Genomic DNA, 11,346 nt, shown 5'->3' on the forward strand with positions numbered 1-11,346 from the left:
CACGAGCGTGTACAGATGTTTACTTGGCACGGCCTGGAACAGAACCGGCTGCAGATCGTGCAGCCAGCTCACAGTGAAAGGGTGAGGGTGCTGATTGGGTCAACAGGATGCGGGCCCGATAAAAATGTCCACGGGGCCTGGGGTGGAGGGTGGGCGGGGTGTGCCCTCTAGCAGGATCCGGTCGAGGTAGGCCCAAGCAGTGGGCAGTAAAGTGGCCTTCATCTCCTGAAGTACACGCCGGGGAGTATGAGGTCTGGCGAGCCCAATGCATGAGTGAGCGTCAGGGGATCCATCCAGTCTCCCCGGTCATAGTCCGGGAGGTCTCTGACCCTGGTGACTCTCGCCAAGATCAGCCTCTGGCACACCACGGGGGACTCCCCACTGCACCGAGGGGGGGGTGTACTGCGGTCTGTGTAGCGAGAGGCTCTGCGAGGAGATGGCCACCATGGGTGGCTGCCATGGACCCTGGTCATTGAAAAGAGATTCCAGGTCCGGCGGAGGTCTTGGTAGCAGCCGACAAGCCTGGAGGGTCTGCAGAAGGCCTCGGATGGAGGTAAAAGAATGCTGCCGGTTTTGTATCAGACGTCCTCGGAAGTGTGCGAAGGAAGGCCGTGCGCCAATACGCTCCACGTTGGACTCCTGCACCATACAGGGCCTCTGCAGGGCCTGAGGAGGAAGACATGCGACCTGAGTGTGTAGCTTCGGTCCTGCCCCCCATCCGCCAGGGCATTGAGGCAGACCCCTGCAGAGACTCAGTGCATGCCCTGGCCAAAAAACCTCCAGACACGTCGTCGCGACGTAGGCAGAAACCCGGGGCCACGGACCAAGGGTTCGAACCAGTACCAAAGCAATGGACGGAGTACTGTTGATTTGAGAGACCAGGACCTCCCCGAAGGGAGGCACTGGGTAGTCCCTGTCCATTTTCGACCACTGATCCACTCCGTCACCTGCCTTTCTAAAACGGTGCCAGTTCTCGCGGAGAGCGAGATGGCGCAAAGGTTAAACGCTTGAGAGTAGTAGAGCAGCGGACCCCGTGTACTGGAATGCTGAAGTTGCACGTGGGAGAGGAGCTTCCCCTGCATTCCCGCTCCTGAACCAGGTCAACGAGCTTCATTGACCCAGCTGACCGGAGTGACGGAGGCTGCCAAGTAGATGGGCGCATGGCAGCCTCCATCGCTTGCACCAAGTTCGCCGAGGTCCACTGAGACCACGAGGAGAACCTCGTAGCATAGCCAACAGGACCACACACGCATCTCTGGCTCCCGAAGCACCAAACCCGTAAGCCTCCACGGAGCGGATCAGAGAAGGGCTCGATCGCTAGAGCGCTACAGCTGGCCACGAGATGTGGGCAATCTCTGCCGAAAATGGCCCTCGCCCAAGTGTACTGGCTCAGTCAGCCAATGAGCGCCTGGACCAGACATCCTACGCACGAAGCCTAATAGCCACCTTGGAGAAAAACCAACAAACCGCGTCCGAAGGCCCAACGCCCGCAGAGTGCTCAGTGAGATACCCATTGGTCTCACACCGTTTCGAACGCCTTTCCTCCTGATCACAGGTGACAAGAGGCGAATGAAACAGACCATCCCTACACTTAATTCCAAAAGGTCCCGGGTCCAGATAAAGTTCATCCAAAGAGCTTGGATCCCGGCGATTGCGTGTAGGTCTGGTCTCGGTGGACACCGTCGCGCAATACAGCGGACCCTAGCCGCATCGGAGATTGGCTTTTGTAAATGATTTTGTAGTGCCGTCGGAGAGAGCAGGAGGGACGCCCAATCTCCGTAAGTCACTGAGTCACCCCCTCTCGGCAAAAGGCGAGCACGGCTCACCTGCAAGAGAGAGTGAGGACCCCACCTGCAAAGACGTCGGCCCAGACGGCGACCAGGTCTGGGCCGAGGACGTCCCAGAACAACGTGGTAGAACTCCACAGTCACCCCACCCATGCCCGAGTTTTATGCGTGGGTCGTGAGACAGAGGGCTTCTGAGAACTCGCCCAGAGTGAAGGCACTCTCGTCAGTCCATCGCCATGCTGCCTGTCAGGAATCCTTCCCAGAGCACCTCTGCAACATTAGGATTAGTTTGGATCAGGAGAAAAACATCGCGTAGTAAGCCTGGCCTTCCTCGCACATCTCCGCCGCATCCGTGAGGGGGGTGCCGTCCTACTCCCAGGAGGCATGAACGTCTTCTTGGCCCCCCTCCTTTCTCCAGGGCATAGAAGAAGTGGTAGACCGCGATCCATGTCCCCAAAGGAGAGCGGGATGCTGAGATCTAACACAAGGCACCTGGTCCGGATGGTCTCTTGAGGGCCGGAGTTCTCCCTGCTTCTCCCGGAGCTCCGCCAGAGGGATGGTATCTTGGGCTGGGCCAGAATGCGCTCTTCCACTCCAGACCTCCCTTTCCAACTGCCCTATCACCGCATCCCTCCGTTGTGGCGCCCTGGTGTTAATTCACGGCACAAGAAGCCGCGTGCGCACCTTCCCCGGTCCCACCACCCAGTCGCATGAGGGAAAAGCATGCCTCTGCCCTCGCCAGCCAGCCAGAACTCCTGAAAGGATGCCATGAAGCCTGCATCCCCAGCAAATGCTATTATTAAAGTGCCAATAGCCCACCCCTGTCCCTCTCCGACACAGATAGAGGCGTCAACATGGTGGCAACGTGTGTGATCCTTTGAAAGGGCCGGCCGTGCCGAACCTGAGGAGTTGGCACATGAAGGGTGTGAATCGAGACAGTAAATACGGCTCAGCTGGGTGTCGGCGCGGACGATCGCCTCCACCCAGATGAAGATGAAACATTGAGACATCGTTCAGTGGTGTAGCACAGACATCACCAGACGAGTGCCATCGACGATCTTCCCGCATGACATCCGCGTGGCTGGGCCCTGGTCGTCCCCCGAGCGTGTCTGTTCTCAAGGGTGTGTTAAAGTCCCCCACCGGACAGGCCACCAACGAGGAGTCCAGGGAGCGAGAAAGCAGATGCCTCCTGATAAAACCGCAACCTGATTGACGCTGCATTGTGACGTGCAGGTCAATGAACGATGATATGATGTGGTCTGGCCTGATCTGGTTAGTCCTCCGTGATTTGTGGTCGCGGTTGTAGATGTGTGGCAGGATGGCATCGAGGTTTGTTGCATGGATGGTTCCTGAGCTAGAGTATATGTTCAATCACCTGCAGTCCACCATATAATATATGCCATCATATGCCAGCAATGCCCCTTCTGCTATGTACATCGGCCAAACTGGACGTCTCTACAGAAATGGATAAATGGACACAAATAACGATATTAGGAATGGCAACATACAAAAACCTGTAGAGAACACTTCACCCTTCTCTGGCCGCACAATAGCAGATCTTTAAGGTGGCCACTGCAGCAAAAAAACTTCAGACCAGACTTCAAGAAAATGCTGAGCTTCAGTTCATCTGCAATTGACCATCAGCTCAGGATTAAACAAAACTGTGAATGGCTTGCCAGTACAAAACCAGTTTCTCCTCTCCTGTTTTTCACACCTCAACTGCTAGAACATGGCCTCATCCACACCTGATTGAACTAACCTCATTATCTCTAGCTTGCTCTGCTTATATATATATGAATTGTAAGCAAGAAGCAAGCTAAGATATGAGGTTAGTTCATCAGGTGATGAGGCCATGTCTATATAATATATATACCTGCCCCTGAAATTTCCACTACATGCATCAGACAAAGTGGATATTCACTCACGAAAACTCATGCTCCAAAATATCTGTTAGCTAGCAAGGTGCCACGGATCTTTGCTGCTTTTACGGATCCAGACTAACAAGGCACCCTGCTCTGATATTTCAGAAGAGTTAGTCCAGTTTACACTCCCGATAGGTACAGGAGAATCGGCCCAGTATATTTGTCTCCCACTCATCCTGCCTTTCTTCCACGGGCTAGGTTATAAAGAAGCAGTTTTGTTCAAAAATGGAGAACACAATGGATAGACTTTCTTCCACCCTGCCCTTTCTTTGGTTCATGCAACCTCCGGATATGAGTTTTCACAGAACCAAAGGAGAAAATTTGTGATTCCCTTTAAAATATGAGGAATTCATCTCCCACTTTTACTTACAGTGAAATTCCCTGGGAGCATTATACATTGATATATACTACACACACATCATTATAAGAATATGTGATTTACATGTATTTAATGCTACAACTGACAGTATGAGCCCTATATAACAGAACTTAAACAGCAACAGCTATTGCACCAGCTGTATTTAAATTACAGTTGGTGAAGATGCAAAGTTCTTCAACAAAAATGTAGCCATTTGTTGCCAAACAGTGAATTTGTTGATTTCAGCAAATTGTTCTGTCACAAACAAATAAACTAGCCAATAGTCAAATATTTGTTGGATAAGTAACAAAGTGAAACATTTTGATTTTGGGATAAGTTCCCACCAGCAGAATTTAGGGCACCAATTTCCAATCCCAAGGTTGGGGTGGGGGTTCCCCTCCATACACTCATAACCCACTGATTAGGGTTGAAGAGTATGGTTGTGTTTATTTTAGACAAAATGTGGTTTACAGGGTGCTTATGCATAGGGAAGCATGCTGTGGCTCACCGGCCTAGGAACATTCTGGAGAAGGCCACGGGGAGGGGTGTGAGCTCTGCATATGGACTGGAGCACTATGAGCAGGTGATAAACAAACCCATATATGGATTTGTTTAACTCTGATTGGTTAGAGGGTCATGTTATGTAAGCTGTTATATAACTTGTTATATAAGTATCGTGCTATAAAGTAGCAAGGGGAGGGACTCTGCCTGATTCTTTGTACCAGGGGCTCTCTTGTGCACATGTTGACTAAAGCTTTATTGAATTGAATTGAATCGCATTGGATCTAAGTCCCATGATTTCTACCCAGCATCCGACTCACTGGGAACCACCAAATCCCAACAGGATACTCACTTAGCAGTAGTGACACCTGGGATCCTCTCTGCTCCCAGAGCAGGGATTTAAATGTGGGTCTTCTACATTCCAAGTGAGGGCCCTAAACCCCAGACTATTAGCTAGGAAGGGCTAGTGCTCCCTCAGTCTCACCTCTAGAAGCTGATCCACTGTGTATAAACATGTCTATATTCCTTGGGCCAGAGAAAGAGAGTTTTTTTAAAAAAAAAAGACTGGACTTTGTAGACTGGTGATAGGGCACTCACTTAGGAGGAGGGATCCTGGGTTCCAGTCCTTATGCCAAAGAATACGTAACTATTAATTTGCCAACAGTTCCTAAAAAAAAACCCAGCAAGCATTATTTTTGGTCCAACTTAAACTGAATTTTTGTTTATTTTTAGGAATGACCAGCAAACCAGGAAAAAACACTTATTCACCCAGTTTTAATTTAAATCTATACAGAAACATATATACATCACTGCTTGGTTACAGGAAAATAATGGGTTAAGTAGCCTGTGGGCCTTGTTCTCCTCTCACATAGATGAGAATCAGGAGTAATTACACTGAAGTCAATAGAAAGAGCCTGAAGTGTTGTAAATTGGGGTTGCTCCACTAACTTCCATGAAGTTACTCCTGATTTCTACCCGTGTACGTTAAAAGAGAATCAGGCTCACAATGCAGGTGACTGGAGCTGTGCAGAAAAAGGTCATTTCATTTCCTGGAGGATTTTGATATTTTGAGGTTTGGTTTCTAGATGATTTGGAATGAAAACTCAACATTTTGAAATTCTCTATGAAAGGGAAAGCCCCTGGATCCTTGACTCATGGGCAGTCTGCCTGACTGGCAGTCCCAGAGCTGTAGACCTGGAAGCTGCAGGGTCTCCAGCTCAGGGGCAGTCTGTATGGGTGGCTGACATGGAGCTGTAGATCCTGGAACCCCTGGAAGCTCAGGCTTAAATGAACCATGAGACTAGGGACTTGGGAGCTGGTGTTCCCAGAACTTCCATGGTCCCAGCTCCCTGTCAGCCCACCAGGTGAGCTGTTAGGGAGCCAGACAGGCGAGCTGGCTGGAACCATCTCTGCAGAATGTTTCAATTTTGACAAAGCAGCCTGGGTAAATGGAACAGCCTTCCATCAGGGAATTTCCAATCAGCTCTGTGTGAGACCCTGTGATGGGGTTCTGACAGGTTCTCCCGGGGGTGCCACCTGGAACTGGGGTACCACCGAGCCCCCAGACACACCAGCCTGGGCTCCCTCTCACACTGTGCTGCTGTGACAAGTTGCAAAGCCCTCCAGCCTGCACTTTCACCAGCATTCATACAAGTAGGAGCACAAGCAGCTTCCCAGCCTAGGACCCCAGAGCAGTACCATCCTGCCCCGATCAAATCTGATCAGTGTATGGGTTTAATACCCTGGTCCGACTCTCCCTCAATGTAAAGAGGACCATGCAGACTTTGTAGTAACTAAGTTGAAATTTTCCCCAGACACTTTAGTCAAACACACACTAGTTTGGATTAAAACATAAAACAAGTTTAACAACTACAAAAAGATACATTTAAAGTGACTTATAAGAGATAGCAAACAGATCAAAGCAGATTACCTAGTAAATAAACAAAAATGCAAACTAAGCTTAACCTATTAGCTAGGAAGGATCAGGGCCATCCCTTGCTATTTTAGGCCATATGCAACCCCCCTGTGTGTGGGGGGTATTGCGTGGGACCCCAGCTCTCTGAAGGGGTTGGGGGGCTGGCTTGGGAGGTATGGGGGAAACACCCCCCAGCACTCGTTGGCAGCACAGCTGGGGCTAGGTTGTTGCACTTCCTGCTGCTGTGAGTGTAGGTGTGGCCCTACTGCAGTCCTCAGGGAAGTAGGGGGTTAATGTGGCTATGTAAACCAGATTTGAAAGATTTGATGGATAAGCAGGTAAGGGAAGGTTTTACAAGCTTTTGAGAATGTGTGCGAGTTTGTTTGCTCAGTAACATGATGATGTGAAACCAGTGTTTTATTGGGACTCAAGAGTGGAAAACTGTGGACGACGGATACTGTAGTCTGATCATTTGAGCCAACTCAAGTATCTACTTTGCAAACAACCACAGGCAGAGCGTTAACCTGGCTGGAAGCAGGTTTCTTGGTTTTACCCTCGGGAATTTAAGAGGGTGGCTTGGTGGGCTAGGACCTCACTTCAATCCATCCCACTTTTCCTCATCCCAATCTCCTGTTAAAAACAGAGGAGCCCAGAGGTGCTTCACTGTATTTCGCTGAGCACACTGAGGAATAAATTGCCTGTGCTGGGGCATCAGGAGGGCAGATGGCAGCAAGCACTCATGGGAATGCTGCTTCCTGGCACGAGGCACCTCAGGCAATTGCTATATACAGAGTTTGTATGCCTCTGCGCAGCAGACATGAGCAATATTCTGTCGGATTAATAGCAGGAGATCCTGGGGTGGAGACACAGGCAGAAATTTCTTGTGGTTAGAAGGAGTTTCCCAGGAAGTGACTTACTGCCAGCAGATTGGCAGAGCTGGTTTATTAGTGGGATGGTCGGAAAAATCCTTGTGCCTTTTTTCGGCTAAAGTGCACATGAAAGTGAGGATTTGTGACCTTATTCGCTTGTGGTGGTGGTATATGATCAACCGATTGCTGGTGTGTTTATGAGGATGATTCTTTTCTGTGGTAGCCTAGAGTGTCAAGGTTGAATTCCCACTCTGAACCTTAGCGTTCAAGAAGATGGGGGTTACCTGCATTGAACCCCTCTAACCTTATTACTAGGTTTGCGAAATGATAGAGCTGCCACCACCCAAATAGCGTTTTTGGGACACTTTCTGGCCCACCATTCCCTGGGGACCCAAGACCAAAACCCCTTGGGTCTCACACAAAGGAAAATTAAAACCTTCCCTCCTTTCTCTTCCAGTTTTCCCTCTCTGGGTAACACTGGGGTCCCTGTGATTCAAACTCCTTGAATCTTAAACAGAGAGGAATTCATCCCCCTTCTTTCCCCTCCCAGACTTCTCCCTAAGAGAGAGACACTTTGATCCTAACACAGGAGAAATCAGGCTTTTCTCCCCTATTCTTCTCCTTCTCCCATTCCTGGTGAGCAGACCCGTCTCCTAGGGTCTAACCAGAATTTAAAAAAAAACAATCAGGTTCATAAAGGAAAAGCTTTAATTAAAGAAAGAAAAAAAGTAAAATTATTTCTGTAAATCACTGATGGAAAATGTATTACGGGTCTTTCGACTTTAGGCACCTAGAGAGACTTCCCCCAGCCATTTAATCAAGTTTGCCGCAAAGAGATACAATCCTTCCAGGCAATACACACTTGCAATAAAGAACAAAAGCTAAACGCTTTCTTTAACTGGTACTTACTAAATTGAAAGAAGAGGTGTATATACGTTTAAGTCCCTCTTAGATCCAAGGAGGACAAATGAACAAACATTCCCAAACAGGATTCCTCCACTAGATTGAGTATTCCTTGTCTCTGATTGGTCCTTCTGGTCAGGTGTCCAGGTTTTACTGAATCTAGTTAAACCCTTTACAGGGTAAAAAGCAGATTAGCCCTTACCATCTGTTTATGACAACTGGGGGTCAAGGAGAATTTTATGCTGCAACCCAGTGGCGAAAGGGTGGAAGTCCCAGGATTGCTGAAGGCATGGAGAGTGTCTCAATTCCTCTGCAGACGTAGGAAGCAGTATGCTTTCGGGGTGGCGTGTGGTTGAGACAGATTCTGTCCCACTAAATAAAGGCACTGTTTCCTCCGGGGCGGGGGACAGCGAGGAAAACTGTCAGTGAGGAACTTTCCAGATTGCTGGTTTGCCAGACAGTTGGCAGTTAAGTGATAGGTGACAGGACCTCACTCTAGGGGGGACAGAGATTATGTTGTCTAGAGTGTAAGCCCATGGGGGGTATGGAATCCTACAAGACCTGAGGTGGTGTGGGGTTCCATGGCCTCTGTCGCTGGTGCAAACCCAACTCAGAGAGGGGAGGATGGTGTAGTGCTTGCCTTATTCAAAGCTGCTTCCAGCTGTTAGCTGTTGAGCCCCTTCACAGAGCTGAACAGGGAAGATATCACTGTAGAGAGCACAGGGGTTGTGTGTTCAGAGGGGTGCCAAGAGGAACTGGAGAAAGAACGGATGGAAGCTACAGGCAAGCCTTAAATGATTACAGGGGGGTCGGGGGGTGTCCTATGAGAGACTTTGCTAGGTCACGTGTTCTGTGCTCCCAGGCATCGTCAACCCCGTTGCTAGGTTTTAAGAAGCGAGAACTGGTGGTCGTGCTCCGTGCCTGAGAGCGGGGGAGCAGCCATAGCTTGACCTTCTTGCCAGACGTGAGAGTGACTCACTAGTGACATAGAGGGGATACCCCAATCCATGCCCCGCCTTTCTGCTCAAATGTTGTTACTGGTGTTATTTATGATAACTAGTAGTATTGTCTCTTTTAGACAGATGGGTACTATTAAAGGACTTCGAGTGTCTGTGAAAATGCTAATGCCACCTGTGGAGGGGAGGGAAGCATTTCAAGGTGGGGGTAAGATACTGAAAACAGCTAAGGAAAAGGCTGTTGGAGATCAAAGCCCTTCTAAGGAAAAGTGGGTGGCGGAAAGTTCCAGCGCTGTGTGTGAAATCACAGGAAACCTGGAGGGAATGGTATTTTTGTGGTATCAAGCACAGTCTCGGCTTGTTTGTGGTGTTTGAAACACAGGCCCACAGGCGGGCTTGGCCACCAATCGCAAGGTCCCCTCACTCACTTTACCTTCCAAATCTCTAAGGCGTACATTAACTGGAGAATCTGTTAGCTGAAGGAGAACTGGGCAACACACTTACAGGGGAAACAGATCAGCATTTTGACACAAGCTGGGCTCGCAGAGAGGAGATGAAAACTCGAGTGGGAGTATTAGACAACCAAGACTGTTTAAACCAAACGTGTTGTTGTGATGAAATTACTTGGAACGCCTCCCTTATTAAAAGATTTGCTGGTTTACTGTTAATTCTCAAGATTGCAAATTTCTTGATTAATGGGCTAGAGATTTAGCATATAACCTTAGAATTTCGTATATGATGGCAATCTTTTCTTTGAAAAGCTTGTATATGCATAGTTTAGGAAAAGCTGGTTAAATTATGTAGGAGTGGTATCAAGAGCAGCCTACAAAAATATTGCTTCTCATTGCTAAATTACAGTGTAAGCATAGCCTATGGCCACAGCAAGGAGAGTGAACATACAAAAGCTATTTCTTCTGTTGCTGGAAGAGCTGATGAGGCACACTACTCGTATAGGCACTGGAGGGCTTTAATGCCAGGCCCTGCATTGTAAAAAAGACATATATCTGCAATTTATGCTCTTATTTACAATGCTGTACACAACATGTTTTCTTAGCAACCAAAAAAAATGGACACGAACTTTTCAAGACACCGTTGGTGACATACAGTGTTGTGTACTGTGGAAGTTGTAATGGCCAGGACCTAGAGAGCTCTTGACACAGAGCCCTCAGATTATCAGTGGATAACAATTCCTACAGGTAAAACTAAGGGAAGTTGTGACCTCTGGGACACGTCATTTATTCGACTGTTCATTATTAGGATTTGTTTTGCACAAAGTGTGCGCCTTTGTGAGATATATTCTAAGTTTTGGACTGCAAGTATTAATATCTCATGTGCTATCCCTTGGTGTATGAGTTAGAAGTGGCCTATGTTATGTGTTTACTGAAATTGTTGCGTTACTTTGAGTTTGAAAACACCACAAGGCACGCTTTCAGGCAACCAGTACAGGCAAACAATGTTAATGGCTCACTTGAGGAGAATTGACACACAAGCACAAGGATTTACCCGAGGAAGCTGGTGTACAATAGAAACCTCTTCAGTGATGCACTACAAATGTGAACTGTTTAACCCACGGTCACAGCGAAAGAGCTTTCCAGCAAATGGGAAGATAGAAGTATAATTGTGAAGAGATGAGTGAATCTTTCGGATGATTTCGCTCCTTTCACTTCTCTTAACAACAAGACATCTGGGCACAATCTTTGCGGAACCAACGCTGCACTGGTGATGAAAGTTAATGGTACCAGTTGCTAGAGAGGTTCTTACTAGCTGTGTATAGAAAAATGCTGAGGAACACCCACTACTGCAAAGAAATAGGAGCTTGGGGTGTCATTAAGAATCTGCCAGCCTGGTCTATCACTCGGGTGAGAATTTGCTGAATTATATTCCTTCCAGGCAGTCTTTACCCTACGCAAACTCACAGGTTCATTAGGGCACACATGCTGCTTTTGCCCCTGCCTTGCCTCTTCTTGCCCTGCTCCACCCCAGCGTCCACTCCCTTTTCCGGGGCAAGCCCTCTGCTGCACCCCACCTCAGCCCAGCCACCACTCAATCCAGGCCTCGCCTGGCCCCATACCTCCTTCCACAAAGTTCTACTACACCTTGCCCTCTATTCATACTTGCCCCGGTTGCTCCGCCCC

This window comes from Chelonoidis abingdonii, chromosome 1, assembly GCF_003597395.2.
Source record: "Chelonoidis abingdonii isolate Lonesome George chromosome 1, CheloAbing_2.0, whole genome shotgun sequence".
NCBI classification, from domain to species: Eukaryota; Metazoa; Chordata; order Testudines; family Testudinidae; genus Chelonoidis; species Chelonoidis abingdonii.